The sequence below is a fragment of the Mesoplodon bidens genome, assembly GCF_964165515.1.
Source record: "Mesoplodon bidens genome assembly, chromosome: 11".
In the NCBI taxonomy this organism is placed as follows: domain Eukaryota; kingdom Metazoa; phylum Chordata; class Mammalia; order Artiodactyla; family Ziphiidae; genus Mesoplodon; species Mesoplodon bidens.
This window is the reverse complement of record NC_138167.1, coordinates 70,252,128-70,268,392: the sequence shown is the minus strand read 5'-3', so window position 1 is coordinate 70,268,392 and position 16,265 is coordinate 70,252,128.

Here is a 16,265-nt window from a genome sequence, read left to right as displayed (position 1 = left end):
ATGACCCTGTGTTAAGAGAATGGACTCATGTCCTGCCCTCATGAAGGCAAATTACTTCTGATTACCTTTATCAACAGATATTGGGGAAAAAATAATAAAACATTTGCCTTATCAACAGCTGTCTACTAGGTGACAGGGACTTGATCTGTTCTACTTAACATCTCTCATCTTGAACTACCACTGCAATTGGCATCATTACCTAATTGTATTGTGATTATCCAGTCATTCTCAAGCTATTTGGATTTTGCACTGAACAAAGAGGCAAATTAAACAGGGAATCATCACCCCTGACTCTTTCAGGTGTTTTATGGTGGTGTTTATGTCCACAGTTGCCGCCAGAGATACAGTGTTGCTTCTTCTTCTGGAAGAAATGTGGACAATTCCTTCCTATCAAATATCAAACTGTTCCTCACTTAATGGGTCAGTGAATCATAAAGATTCTGCCAGTTACTAAGTATGTCTACTCCCAATGGTATTTCTAATTCTCTGTGCTGAGTAACAAATGACCATAAATTTAGCTGCTTTAAAAAATACCTATTTATTATCTTGCAGTTCTGAAGATGAGAATTCTGGGTGGACTAGACTGGGTTCTCTGCTTGAGGTCTCACAAGTTCAGAATCAAGGTGTTGGCTGGACTGGACTCTTATCTGGAAGCTCAGGAGAAGAATCCGCTTCCAAACTCATTCAGATTGTTGGCAGAATTCTGTTCTTTGCAATTGGAGGGTCGAGGTCTTCATTTCCTTGCTGGCTGCCAGCTGGGGACTGCTCACAATTTCTAAAGACCCCCCACATTCCCTGGCATGTGGCCCCCTTCATCTCTGCAACCAACAATGGCACCTCAAAACCTCTCTGTGCCTCGAATCTCTGACTTCCTCTTCTGCCACTTTTTCCTTTACTTTGCTGGAATAAAACTCTGCTTTCAAAGGGCTCACGTGATTAGATTAGGCCCGTTCAGATGATGTCCCTCTTGACATATAATGTAACATAATCACAGGAGTGACAGGTCATCATATTCACAGGTTCCACACACACTCAAGGAATAGGATGTTACACAAGGGGTGAGAGTCATTGGGAGTCATTCACAGAAATCTACCTGCCACATCAATATACATTTGTAGTCTGGGAATATAACCACAGTATGAGTTCACAGGTCCTTAGTCCCTTGTGAGTTGGACTCATGCCAATACTTAATTCATCACCTGACTTCCATAAGCCTCCACTCTGAATGATGGGACCACATTATTTTATGTCATGTCTCTGAGGAATAGGCATCAGCTTAGAGCCAATACCTTGTCATTTCTGGGAGGTCCAGATACTTCCCATTCCCTAGTTCACTTTCACCCTAGGAAATGGTAACAGGTCGCTCTGAGGAACCTGGGGAAAGATTCATTAAGTAAGCTTCCCAAGAGTCTTTTTTCAAGGGGACCTGACCTCCCCATCAATGGATGAGCCGTAGATAGATGAGCTATCCTGGATCTGAGAACTGGAAATAAGATCGTGAATCCTCACTATGGCAACTTGAGGCAGATTGGTATGCACAAAACCTAGTTTTTCCACTTGTAAGTCAAGCATCATCTTAGTAGGATGCACATCTATTTCATTACTAGGCACCCATTGATCAATTAGCCATCACCACAGTTTCCTGTGCGTCAAAACACTCCGACTGCCACTCTCTCCCTGGGGCTTAACTTTGTAATTGCACTCACTTATCTCTGACAATTAAGTAACGCCACAGGCCTCTACAACTCCTGGATCCCATTATTCCCACTGAAGTTTGTGAGCTCAATTTTATTGTAGCATCTCCCACCATCATCGTGGGTCCACATAGCACAGTCAGCACCGAACTTTTCAAGAACTCCCTCCTCTTTGCCAGGAAAGTTCTAGCATTCATATCTCTTTGACTATAGGGTGCTATTAAATGGAGGCTTCAATTACCCAATCTAGTAATAGTAACCTAATCTAATGCCATTCCCAGCTGTTTACATCAATACAGTAAATCTCAAATCTTAGATGAATGTCCCCCATTGACAAATTCGTTCTGATTTCATCATATATTGTGATTTCTTACTTGATCTATTACTCTTAGAATCAACTCCCATAATCTCTAGACTTCTGTTGATAAATGTCAACAAGATACTCTGAATCTAGCAGCTTAGAGATCTGGTAAAGATGGTTGAAAATACTTTGTTATTTGTATTAGTTTGCTCTAGGACTGCCATACAAAAGTTCCACAGGGTGGCTTAAACAATAGAAATTTATTTCCTTGGAGTTCTTGAGGTTGGAAGCCCAAGATACGGATACTGACAGGGTTGATTTCTTATAAGGCCTCTCTTTGGCTTGTAGATGGCCATCTTCTCCCTAAGTCTTCATATGGTCCTCCCTCTGTGCAAGTCTTACAAGTCTCTTTTTCTTGTAAGAACACCAGTCACATTCAATTAGGACCCACCTTCGTGACGTCATTTAACCTTAATTACCTCTTAAATGACCCTATCCCCAAATACAGTCATAACCGGGGGACTAGGGTTTAGGACTTCAACATATAAATTTGGGAGGGACACACTTCAGCCCATAATACAATCCTTTCCATAAATAAGGAAAATGGTCATTCCTCCCCTTGAATATTAGCTGACCCTGTGATCTGTTTTGGACATCAGAATATGGTGGAAGTAACATTATATACTTACTTTCTTAAGGTCCAAGGCTAGACCTTAAGAAATATGCAACTTCTGCCTTCACCTCAGACCACTCCCTCTTCAAAGCCACTTATCATATAAGAAGATCCCTACTGCTAGAGAGAGAGCTCATGTGGAGGAAGGCCCCAAACTATCTTGAATGTTCCCCATCAAACTAAGGTCCCAGCCAAAGAACTGCCCATTTGAGCCCTAACCAACCTATAGTGTCATGAGAGATAATATAGTGTATAGTGGTTAGTTAATATAGTTAATATAGTAGTATAGTGGTTAGTTAAAGTCACTAAGTTTCAGGGTGGATTGTTAGTCACCCTAAACTAAAGCAATAGGTTAGCTCCTTTTGGAGCAGGTCTTCTACTTCTCTGTCTGTCTGAACAGGATTCTGACTGTCGTTAGGAGCCTGGAGGCAAAGAGATAGTAGGCAAGTCCTGAGAATTCAACAGTTGTCTGGGTGAAGTTAATGCAAGGAATTTATGTATGGGAAGTCTTCCCCTCACACAGGAACAACAAGGAGTATTCAAGGGGTGTTCTCAGTTGCAGCTATGTCCATCCAAAACCCCCATCCAGTTTGGGGGAGAATGAATACATGTTTATGTATGGCTGAGTTTCTTTGCTGTGCACCTAAAAAATCCCCATCCCATGTTTCAGGGTCTTTCTCTATCCTCCAGCCTTTTGCTTTACCATAAGAAACACACCAGCCATTGGCTCTGCAACTCCACAGCCCTTACAATCAGGCCCTGAGCTTGACCCTCAGCAGCTATTACTAGGCATTAAAGACTCATTCAAAATGACCATAGGAGCCTTCTTATTTTACCCCTGCATCCTCTCAAGTATAGTCAAGTCTTACAATTTGTCATTTGTCCTTTTCTCTGTATGTATTCTACAGCACCACCAGATGCAACCTGCCCACATGACATCTCTGAAATCTCTACTGTTGACATAGTAACTAAGTATCTCGATTCTTTGATCTCCCAGAGTCTTGGCCTCCACCAGCACTCTCCCATGCTACCATCAGTAATAATTTAAGTAATTGATACCAACACATGCCACAGATTACCAGCATCTAGTTTTTCCCAGCAAGGAGGCTATTCGATATGTGAGCAATCCAATCCCTTAATCCTGTTTAACTTGTTCTGGTACAATCACTGTATAAGCCAGAGTCCTGGCTAAGTGTTTAAGGAAGGAACTATTTACAAATGCATGGACAGAGGTAAGGAGCAACAACAAAGGAGGGTGAAGCCCCTGGACCATACACAGCAGGACACTATAACCACTCCTAGGTCTAGAAGGGACAAGGGATGGGAATAGTTACCAGAACTGGCAAGAACTGAAGCTGTAGGAGATATCTGACCTGTTAGAGCTGTGACTTTCAGGTGAGATGCACAAGAACTCAGGCTTACTGGGTAGGAATCCAGGGAAATTAAGACCCCAATCTCTCTCCCTTCCAAACTGCTCGTCTCCTGCCAGCTTCTCCCATTGGCCAAGACCATCAGAAAGCCAAAGGGCAAGGGAACCAGGTGGATGCTGTTCACAGAAGTCAGCCTCTGGGCTCACAGCAGGTGGAGAAGGGTGGGGAATGGATCAGGAGAGCCACACCCAAAATGCCCAGCACCATGACAGCAATCCAAGTCTTCTTGCTTTCTACCTGGATGTTCTTCACACAAAACCTAAACTGACCATCACTTCATTCTGATTAAGCCCCTAATTAGGACCTGCTTCCTGTTCTCTCTGCACATTCTGAATCTCACCAGAACACAGACATAACATCCTCAGTGTGGGTCACTGAGTGTGGGCAAAGCCCTTAGCTTTGCTTCTGTTGTTCTTAATGTGTTTTTTCCTTTATATTGACTCATTTATCCTTTTTTAAAATTTCTACTCCCAGCTCACTTTGCCCACCCTCCTGAACAGCCACGCTGATGCATTTGTTAGCTCTTCTTGAATTTACCTTGTAAGTATGCAATTTTGTTTTAGGAGCTGTCTTGAACTCACAGCAATGGTTATTGCACCATAGGCTTCATTCTGTTCCTTACCTTTTCAACGCAGCACTATATTTTTAAGATCCATGCTTGTAGCTGTGTATATAACTAGTTGACTGTTTCTAACTACGGCTAACCCGTATTCTACAGCTGATATCTAATCATTTCACTGAGCTCTTCCCTCCAGTGGTGAATGTCCATCTCCCAGATACTGCGAAGAACCCTCTGATGAACACACTCTACCTGTGAACTCACGGGCCAGTGTGAGAATTACTCAGAGCTGTGTATTCCAGATTGGTCTCCTGGGTCAGAAGGAAGCTTACTTTTGGATCTCCTGAACATTATTAGTTCTGGTTCTCTTTTTAAATGTTGCTCGATTGTTTATGATATTTTCATTTGATCAAGATATTTTTTATTATGAACTCTGTTTTAGCATTGGCTACATCAGTCTTTTTACCTGGACTTCTTAACTACAATCATAACATAGAATAACAGAAATGAAAGACACCTAAGTTGGCCAGTCTTCTTATTTTCTAAATGAAGAAAGTGAAGGCTAGAAAAGAGACTTCTAGTTCGATTGAAAACTTTTTTTAGTTCAGTTGCAAGTAACTTTATTGAACACCCTATTTCTTTTTTTTTCTTTTTTTATTGAAATATACTTATTTACAATGTTCTGTTAGTTTTAGGTGTATGGCAAAGTGATTCAATGGTACATATATATATTTTTTTCAGATTATTTTGCCAGTTATTATAAAATATTGAATATAGTTCCCTGTATTATATAGTAGGTCCTTGTTGGTTACCTATTTTATATATAATAGTTGAACACCCTATTTCTGATGTCCCAGGCTTCAGAGAGAAGGTCTGTATTGACCCTGGCTGAAATCTGGTGAAGCTGGTGTTACTACACTCATGTCACAGATATGTTAACTAAAGCACAGAGAGTTCCTCAGATGGCAGAGTTGATGACCCCAAAAGCTGTGCCTTCTTTTTATGGACTTAGAGTCTGTCATACAGAATGAAGTAAGTCAGAAAGAGAAAAACAAATACCGTATGCTAACACATATATATGGAATCTAAAAAAAAAAAAAAAAAAGTGGGTCTGAAGAACCTAGGGGCAGGACAGGAATAAAGACGCAGACATAGGGAATGGCCTTGAGGACACGAGGAGCGGGAAGGGTAAGCCGGGACGAAGTGAGAGAGTGACATGGACATATATACACTATCAAATGTAAAATAGACAGCTAGTGGGAAGCAGCCCCATAGCACAGGGAGATCAGCTCGGTGCTTTGTGACCACCTAGAGGGTTTGGATAGGGAGAGTGGGAGGGAGACACAAGAGGGAGGAGATATGGGGATACATGTATATGTATAGCTGATTCACTTTGTTATACAGCAGAAACTAACACACCATTGTAAAGCCACACCACTGTAAACCATTGTAAACCACACCATTGTAAACTAACACCATTGTAAACCACCCCATTGTAAACCACCATATTGTAAACCACACCACTGTAAACTAACACACCATTGTAAATTATACTCCAATAAAGATGTTAAAAAAAAGAAAAGAAAAGCTGTGCCTTCTGACTCCAAGTCTTGTGCATTTTCCTACAACACACTGCTCTGAAAGCTCTGTATGCTCTGCTAAAGATAAACCAACAGAAACAAAGATCGACTGTATTAGAAACCCAGGTGCGTCCTACTGTTCTTCAACATGCTTCCCAAAATAAATTGAGTGTCTCAGACCTCTTGCCCTCATCAAATGGCTATAATTACACTACTAGCCACTGGTTACATTTATGATTTCACCTCCACCTTTCTGAAGGATGTTTTTGAAAGTCAAATTTACTTGGTGATAAGGAAGAGGTTCTCAGTATAAAAGTAGGCTTAGGAAAGCATTTACCTTCTCTAGATTCAGATTATGGGCACCGAGTAAGGTGTCTCACTTGATCCTGGTATCTGTCCCTCTTTGCTCTCTAATGCCACCCGCACCTGGGTGTGCAAGCTCTCAATAAAAACAGTTCCCTGGTTCTTACTTGGTTCTTTCTCCCTGTGTACATTCCTCCCCTGAAGAGAGGAGATCATTGTAGCATAGTGGAGGCCCCACCCTGAACCCCTGATACTTGTAACCACTCATATATGTCATTTGCATGTCAGAGATAAGGTAGCAGTTTGGGAGATTTTCACTGACATTCCCAAGTCACCTGAGTGCTGGAGAGGAATGCCCAGCTGTCCTGTGCTCCATTCAGTGGAAGTGCATTACTATTGGTCTGTTGGGAAATGCAATCGATCAGTTTCTATCTAAAAGACAAAATCATAATACATGGCACACTGTTGGGAGATATTGGTGCAGAGATTTTTGACTGCTAGACTATAGGTTTGCTAACACTGATGCTTGCTTGTAAATAAAGTGTACCCACGCTGTAGTTCTTTGGCATCCTTTCCTAGCTTTCCTTACTAAACCCAGTGTGCCCTCCATGCCCCTCCAGGTCTTCTCTGCATCAGCAGTAGAACCTGAGATCTACTTAAAAGCCCCTCCCCTCAGTCTGCAGAGGGCACAGCAGGCAAAGCTCAGGTCTGGGGCCCAGAACCCTCTCCCACACACTTTTGTCCCCCTGGTGCCCCCATGGTACAGTTTCTTTTCAGAACCTCAAGACTTCTCATTCTGCTCTCTCACCCTTTATACGTCAACAAGCTCCCAGGTAGGCATCAGAGATTCTTGTCAAATCTTAGACAAGGTGGGACATTTCTTTTTTTAACTTTTTATTTTATATTGGAGTATAGTTGATTAACAATGTTGTGATAACTTCAGGTGTACAGCAAAGTGATTCAGTTATACATATATATGTATCTATTCTTTTTCAAATTCTTCTCCCATTTACGTTGTTATATAATATTGGGCAGAGTTCCCTGTGCTATACAGTAGGTCCTAGTTGGTTAACCACTTTAAGTAGAGTAGTGTGTACATGTCAATCCCAAGCTCCCTAACTATCCCTTATTCCCATGCTTCTCCCCGGGTAGCCACAAGTTTGTTCTCTAAGTCTGTGAGCCTGTTTCTGTTTTGTAAGGTGATTTGTATCATTTCTTTTTATTTTATTTATTTATTTATTTTTATTGGGGTATAGTGCTTTTTTGGGAGGGAGGATTGATGCCACAACATCTTTATTTTATTATTTTTTAACGGCTTTATTGGTGTATAATTGCTTTACAATGTTGTGTTAGGTTCTGCTATATAACAAAGTGAATCAGTTATACGTATACATATATCCCCATATCCCCTCCCTCTTGTGTCTCCCTCCCACCCTCCCTATCCCACCCCTCTAGGTGGTCACAAAGCACCGAGCTGATATCCCTGTGCTATGCGGCTGCTTCCCACTAGCTATCGATTTTACATTTGGTAGTGTATATATGTCAGTGTCACTCTCTCACTTCATCCCAGTTTAACCTTCCCACTCTCTGTGTCGTCAAAGCCTCTCTCTACGTCTGCGTCTTTATTCCTGTACTGCCACTAGGTTCTTCGGAACCACTTTTTTTTTTTTTTTTTTAGATTCCATATAGATGTGTTGGTATACAGTATTTCTTTTTCTCTATCTGACTTACTTCACTCTGTATGACAGACTCTAGGTCCGTCCACCTCACTACAAATAACTCAGTTTCTTTTCTTTTAATGGCTGAGTTATATTCAATGCTATATATGTGCCACATCTTTATCCATTCATCTCTCTATGGACACTTAGCTTGCTTCCATGTCCTGGCTATTGTAAATCGTGTTGCAATGAACATTGTGGTACACGACTGTTTTTGAATTATAGTTTTCTCGGGTATATGCCCAGTAGTGGGATTGCTGGGTCGTATGGTAGTTCTAGCTTTAGTTTTTTAAGGAACCTCCACACTGTCCTCCATAGTGGCTGTATCAATTTACATTCCCACCAACAGTGCAAGAGGGTTCCCTTTTCTCCACACCCTCTCCAACACTTATTGTTTGTAGATTTTTTGATGATGGCCATTCTGACTGGTGTGAGGTGATACCTCATTGTAGTTTTGATTTGCATTTCTCTAATGATTGGTGATGTTGAGCATCCTTTCATGTGCTTGTTGGCCATCTGTATATCTTCTTCGGAGAAATGTCTATTTAGGTCTTCTGCTCATTTTTGGATTGGGTTGTTTTTTTTTATATTGAGCTGCTTGTAAATTTTGGAGATTAATCCTTTGTCAGTTGCTTCATTTGCAAATATTTTCTCCCATTCTGAGGGTTGCCTTTTCATCTTGTTTATGGTTTCCTTTGCTGTGCAAAAGCTTTTAAGTTTCATTAGGTCCCATTTGTTTATTTTTGTTTTTATTTCCATTTCTCTAGGAGGTGGGTCAAAAAGGATCTTGCTGTGATGTACATCACAGAGTGTTCTGCCTATATTTTCCTCTAAGAGTTTCATAGTGACCGGTCTTACATTTAGGTCTTTAATCTATTTTGAGTTTACTTTTGGGTATGGTGTTAGGGAGTGCTCTAATTTCATTCTTTTTCATGTAGCTGTCCAGTTTTCCCAGCACCACTTATTGAAGAGGCTGTCTTTTCTCCATTGTATATTCTTGCCTCCTTTATCAAAAATAAGGTGACCAGATGTGCGTGGGTTTACCTCTGCGTTGTCTATCCTCTTCCATGGATCTATATATCTGTTTCTGTGTCAGTACCATACTGTCTTGATTACTGTAGCTTTGTAGTATAGTTTGAAGTCAGGGAGCCTGATTCCTCCAGCTCCATTTTTCTTTCTCATGATTGCTTTGGCTATTTGGGGTCTTTTGTGTTTCCATACAAATTGGGAAATGTTTTGTTCTAGCTCTGTGAAAAATGCTATCGTTCGTTTGGTAGGGATTGCATTGAATCTGTAGATTGCTTTGGGTAGTATAGTCATTTTCACAATGTTGATTCTTCCAATCCAAGAACATGGTATATCTCTCCATCTGTTTGTATCATCTTTCATTTCTTTCATCAGTGTCTTATAGTTTTCTGCATACAGGTCTTTTGTCTCCTTAGGTAGGTTTATTCCTAGGTATTTTACTCTTTTTGTTGAAATGGTAAATGGGAGTGTTTCCTTAATTTCTCTTTCAGAGTTTTCATCATTAGTGCATAGGAATGCCAGAGATTTCTGTGCATTAATTTTGTATCCTGCTACTTTACCAAATTCATTGCTTAGTTCTAGTAGTTTTCTGGTAGTATCTTTAGTATTCTCTATGTATAGTATCATGTCATCTGCAAACAGTGACAGTTTTACTTCTTCTTTTCTGATTTGGATTCCTTTTATTTCTTTTTCTACTCTGATTGCTGTGGCTAAAACTGCCAAAACTATGTTGAATAAGAGTGGTGAGAGTGGGCAACCTTGTCTTGTTCCTGATCTTAGTGGAAATAGTTTCAGTTTTTCACCATTGAGGATGATGTTGGCTGTGGGTTTGTCATATATGGCCTTTATTATGTTGAGGTAAGTTCCCTCTATGCCTACTTTCTGCAGGGTTTTTTATCCTAAATGGGTGTTGAATTTCGTTGAAAGATTTTTCCGCATCTATTGAGATGGTCATATGGTTTTTCTCCTTCAATTTGTTAATATGGTTTATCACATTGATTGATTTGCGTATATTGAAGAATCCTTGCATTCCTGGGGTAAACCCAACTTGATCATGGTGTATGATCCTTTTAATGTCTTTTCGATTCTGTTTGCTGGTATTTTGTTGAGGATTTTTACATCTATGTTCATCAGTGATATTGGCCTGTAATTTTCTGTTTTTGTGGCATCTTTGTCTGGTTTCGGTATCAGGGTGATGGTGGCCTTATAGAATGAGTTTGGAAGTGTTCCTCCCTCTACTATATTTTGGAAGAGTTTGAGAAGGATAGGTGTTAGCTCTTCTCTAAATGTTTGATAGAATTCGCCTGTGAAGCCATCTGGTGCTGGGCTTTTGTTTGTTGGAAGGTTTTTAATCACAGCCTCAATTTCAATGCCTGTGATTGGTCTGTTTATATTTTCTATTTCTTCCTGGTTCAGTCTCGGTAAGTTGTGCTTTTCTAACAATTTGTCCATTTCTTCCAGGTTGCCCACTTTATTGGCATATAGTTGCTTGTAGTAATCTCTCATGATCCTTTGTATTTCTGCAGTGTCAGTTGTTACTTATCTTTTTTCATTTTTAATTCTATTGATTTGAATCTTCTCCCTTTTTTTCTTGATGAGTCTGGCTAATGGTTTATCAATTTTGTTTATCTTCTCAAAGAACCAGCTTTTAGTTTCATTGATCTTTCTATCGTTTCCTTCATTTCTTTTTCATTTATTTCTGATCTGATCATTATGATTTCTTTCCTTCAGCTAACTTTGCAGTTTTTTTGTTCTTCTTTCTCTAATTGCTTTAGGTGTAAGGTTAAATTGTTTATTTAAGATTTTCTTGATTCTTGAGGTAGGTTTTTATTGCTATAAACTTCCCTCTTAGAACTGCTTTTGCTGCATTCTATGAGTTTTGGGTCGTTGTGTTTTCATTGTCATTTGTTTCTAAGAATTTTTTTTATTTCCTCTTTGACTTCTTCAGTGATCTCTTGGTTATTTAGTAGTGAATTGTTTAGCCTCCATGTGTTTGTATTGTTCACAGATTTTTTCCTGTAATTGATATCTAGTCTCATAGTGTCATGATCAGGAAAGATACTTGATACGTTTTCAATTTTCTTAAATTTACCAAGGCTTGATTTGTGACCCAAGATATGATCTATCCTGGAGAATGTTCCATGGGCACTTGAGAAGAAAGTGTAATCTTCTGTTTTTTGATGGAACGTCCTATGAATATCAATTAAGTCCATCTTGTTTAATGTATCATTTAAAGCTTTTGTTTCCTTATTTATTTTTATTTTGGATGATCTATCCATCGGTGAAAGTGGGGTGTTAAAGTCCCCTACTATGAATGTGTTACTGTTGATTTCCCCTTTTATGGCTGTTAGCATTTGCCTTATGTATTGAGGTGCTCCTATGTTAGGTGCATAAATATTTACAATTATTACATCTTCTTCTTGGATTGATCCCTTGATCATTATGTAGTGTTCCTCTTTGCCTCTTGTAACATTCTTTATTTTAAAGTCTATTTGTCTGATATGAGAATTGCTACTCCAGGTTTCTTTTAATTTCCATTTGCATGGAATATCTTTTTCCATCCCCTCACTTTCAGTCTGTGTGTGGCCCTAGGTCTGAAATGGGTCTCTTGTAGACAGCATATGTACGAGTCTTGGTTTTGAATCCATTCTGCCGGTCTATATCTTTTGGTTGGAGCATTTAATCCATTTACATTTATGGTAGTTATTGATATATATGTCCCTAGTACCATTTTCTTAATTGTTTTGGGTTTGTTATTGTAAGTCTTTTCCTTTGTTTCCTGCCTAGAGAAGTTCCTTTAGCATTTGTTGTAAAGCTGGTTTGGTGGTGCTGAATTCTCTTAGCTTTTGCTTGTCTGTAAAGGTTTTAATCTCTGTCGAATCTGAATGAGATCCTTTCTGGTAATCTTGGTTGTAGAATTTTCCCTTTCATCACTTTAAATATGTCTTGCCATTCCCTTCTGGCTTGCAGAGTTTCTGCTGAAAGATCAACTGTTAACCTTATGGGGATTCCCTTATATGTTAATTGTTGCATTTCCCTTGCTGCTTTTAATATTTTTTCTTTGTATTTAATTTTTGATAGTATGATTAATATGTGTCTTGGCGTGTTTCTCCTTGTATTCATCCTGTATGGGACTGTCTGCACTTCCTGGACTTGATTATTTCCCCAGATAGTTACATGCTTCTTTCTCTCCTTCATGTTTTCCATCCCACACTACTTCCTAAAAAATATCTAATCCACTACCCTATTTGCAATTGCAACCCTCTCTCTCATCCTTAGCCCTCTCAATCCCTTTAATGCTGTTCTTTGTTTTTTTCCATTTTCTTTAGCATGTATCACATTCTAACATATTACATAATTTATTCATTTATTGTGTTTGTTATTTATTATTCCCCTGCTAGAATATAAACTCCAGCAGAACAAGGTTTTTTCCATCCTGTTCATTGATAGATTCCACATGCCTGACACAGTATTTTGCACACTGTAAGTGCACCAACAAATATTTGTTAAAGGAATGAGTAGGCTAATAGTGGTTATTAACACTGTTGTGTTTTGAGTGTTTTAAAAACAGGAACCATGTCATCCGTGCTTGCCCAGGGTCAGTGTAGGTTTGCAGAATGAATGAAACCAAGAAGCTTCCCCTTCCTTGAGACAGGTAGGTACCCAACACTAAGCTCATATTGGCTTGCCTGAAAGGACAACTTCTCATGTCACACCCAGAGAGCAAAATTACCTCTGACATGTAATTTAAAACTCGAGATGCCTGGATATAAAGTCTTACTCAAGTAAATAGGATCAAACATCAGGGCATTTCCACTCTATCAAATGGATATTCTGGATTTAATATGGTCTCACATTCCCTCCCAGGCTGCTCCCCTCGGGTGAGGAAGAAGACGAATTTGGCAGAAGTGCCATCCTGAGGTTGATGGTCTGACTTCAACCAGGTAATCCCAAGTCCCATTAGAGTCTCGCTTTAATATCTGATCAGTGAGAGGCCATTACCTCCCCAATTTCCATTCTGAGCCTCTTGTATCTATCACAGACCTGGAAGAACGTACAATCTTCTACAACACCCTCAATCCTGCAGGATGTGGATTCCACCTGAGGCTATAGGAATTCTTAGACCACTATGTCACAGTTAACTGTGTTTGTGAAGCATTAGGAACAACACTGGCTTCAGTTTCAATCTCCAGTCTGCTGGTTGTTCACTATGTGACCTCAAGCAAGTAGTTTAGCCTCTGTGAGACTTAGTTTCCTCAACTGTAAAATGGGCATAATAAAACCTACCATTCATTAGTTTTGTGGGATCTAGATGAAATCAATGTTATTTCCTTATTAGACCTGAGTTCTCCTGGACAGACCTTTTTCTTTTTTTTCATTCTTTTATTCATTCATCTGTTGAGCACCTACTTTTACTGGGATCCACACAAGGTCTCACAACGACAAATATTAAGGTGTTCTCCTTGCCTTGGAGGAGCTTACAGTCCTGTGTAATAAACCATTGCAACCTAATATGATGTGTTGAAATGAAACCAGGAAGAAACACCATGAGAACACAGAGGAGACAATATTACACACAGAAAGATTGGGGAAGGCATCAAGCAGAATATGATGTGTGAACAGAGTTTTGAAATATCAGTTTGCCAGGCAGACAAGGGGGTTAGAAGGAAGCGTATTCAAGGTAGAGGGAACAGCGTGAGCAAAGACATGGTGTCATGGATTATTTACCATTGTCAGGGTGATTCTCTAGCCTCCAGCATTAAAATCCCACACATAGAAGTTCTAAGCAAAAATGTGTTAAATGAACAAATCTTCATTAAGAATACCCAAAAGTCATTATAGACTATTTCTGGCATTCAGGGTCCACTTTTTATTCACATCCAACTTTTTGGTAGTGGAGGGGTATTTGCACTTAACTGACCTATCACTGTTTTCTTGCATTTTTAAAATAATTGCTGGGACTCAGGAGGACAGTGAATGGATCCTGAGACTCCATGAGTTTACATGAGGAGTGGCCTCTGTCTTCTCTAATTAGCTGTGCTGGGAGAATACTGTGATACTTATTTATCCACACATTTGTCCTCCAAACTCTTCCAGCTTAATTTTACCCTTACTGATAACCCTAACCAGTATAAAGTGCCTCAGCACTCAGAGACAAATGCTAGAGAGCTTTCTCTTCCAAGGGAAAGAGATAGAAAGTGATATCTCCTGAGCACTCAAATATCACTGAGAGCTCTAACATAACACTCATGTGCCCATTTTATAGAGGGAGAAACTGAGGCTTAGGGGCTTGGAGAATTTATGTTTCTTGCCAATAAATGGCAGAGCTGGGATTCTAAGTTGGGATATGAAAAGAGCAGGCCTATTTTTCTCGTTATGAACTAAATGTTTGTGTCTCCCACAAATATATGTGTTGAAGCCCTAACCCCAATGTGATGATATTAAGGAGATGGAGCCTTTGGGAGGTAATTAAGTTTAGATGAGGTCATGGGGGTGGGGCTCTCATGATGGTATTAGTGTCTTTATAAGAAGAGGAAGAGAGACCAGAGCTTATGGTCTCTCTGCCAGGAGAGGATACAGCAAGAAGATGCTGTTTGCAAGCCAGGAAAAGGGTCCTCATCAGGAGGAACCAAATCAGTCAGGATCTTAATCTTGGACCTCCCAGACTCTAGGAAGATAAGAAATAAATATCTGTAGTTTAAACCACCCAGTCTGTGGTATTTTTTTATGGCAGCTTGAGCTGACTCAGACACACACCCTTGCAGGATGTATGTGCCTGGTAGCCTCTGCACCTGGTAGCCTCTGACCAAAAGCACTTGTCTTGCCTTGTTCCACCAGTGAGTACCAAGAGCTTCTCAGGTTTCCTGGAAATGAGGGAATTACTAGGGCTTCTCCTCTATCTCTGGCGCCTTCTTTAGCCTTTCTGTCTTTGTCACTGAGCCACTGAATATTCTAGAGTCCCAACTAGTCCTAGGGAAGGTGATCAGTCTGTAAGATGTCTGAGCACATCAGAAATTCAGAAACCACCCTCCACTGAGTAGGCATGGAATGACTTGGCCAGGTTCCCTGGGGCCAGGTCCGAACAGTAGCGTGCACAGTAATCACCAGGGATTACCTAAACATAAAGAACAAGGACAGCAAAAAGCAAAGCTAAAAACTTGTGGAAGGTATAGCCATGGAAAACAGAGCTTCCTGGCTGTGTGCGTGTGTGTGTGTATGTGCGTGTGTGTGAGAGAGAGAGAGACAGAGAGAGAGAGAGAGAAAAAGGTGGATGGAGCAGGGAAGTGAATGCACATGGTCACATGCATTGAAAGGAAATGGATTATAAGAGTGAACTTGAAAAGAGAAGGTTCGAATAAAGTAAAGGTTTCCATGGGAAACCTCAAAAAATTCTTTCTTCTGCAGACCTTTTTTAGTAGCCTCATATGCCATGTCCATTCATTCCATTAAGACCCTCTAACATGCTTTAATTTTGATTAACTGGACTGTTTCCTTCACCAAATACCAGAAAATTATTCAAACCTGTGTTACAAAATTAAAGGCTTTATACTGAATATGGCATAGGCTTTTTTTTTAACCAATCACTACATATAATAATAATCTTAGTAAGGACATTCTCAAGGTGAAGTAAGTCACTTTCTCTGGTATTAAATATGCCATTTTTCATGCACATAAACTAAATACTAGGTTAAGGATAAATAATGTGGCTTGTGGGTGACAAACTAAAGCTTAGTATTCTTTAAAGGTTCTCTGTCAAAGCTAACTCTCCCTTTCCATCATCTTCCTGGGAGGAAGCATTGCACGACAGAATCGGGGGGGAACAATTTGTCTGGACAGTGTGGGGAATTAAATATCATTGTATGGACCTGTATAAGGTTATTTTTTAGCTTCTGCACTTGTGTTCAAAAAGACCAGCTGTCCCTTGTCCTCACAGGACAATGAGGGCAATAAAACAGAGCAGCCCACAGAAGGCTCAGAGTA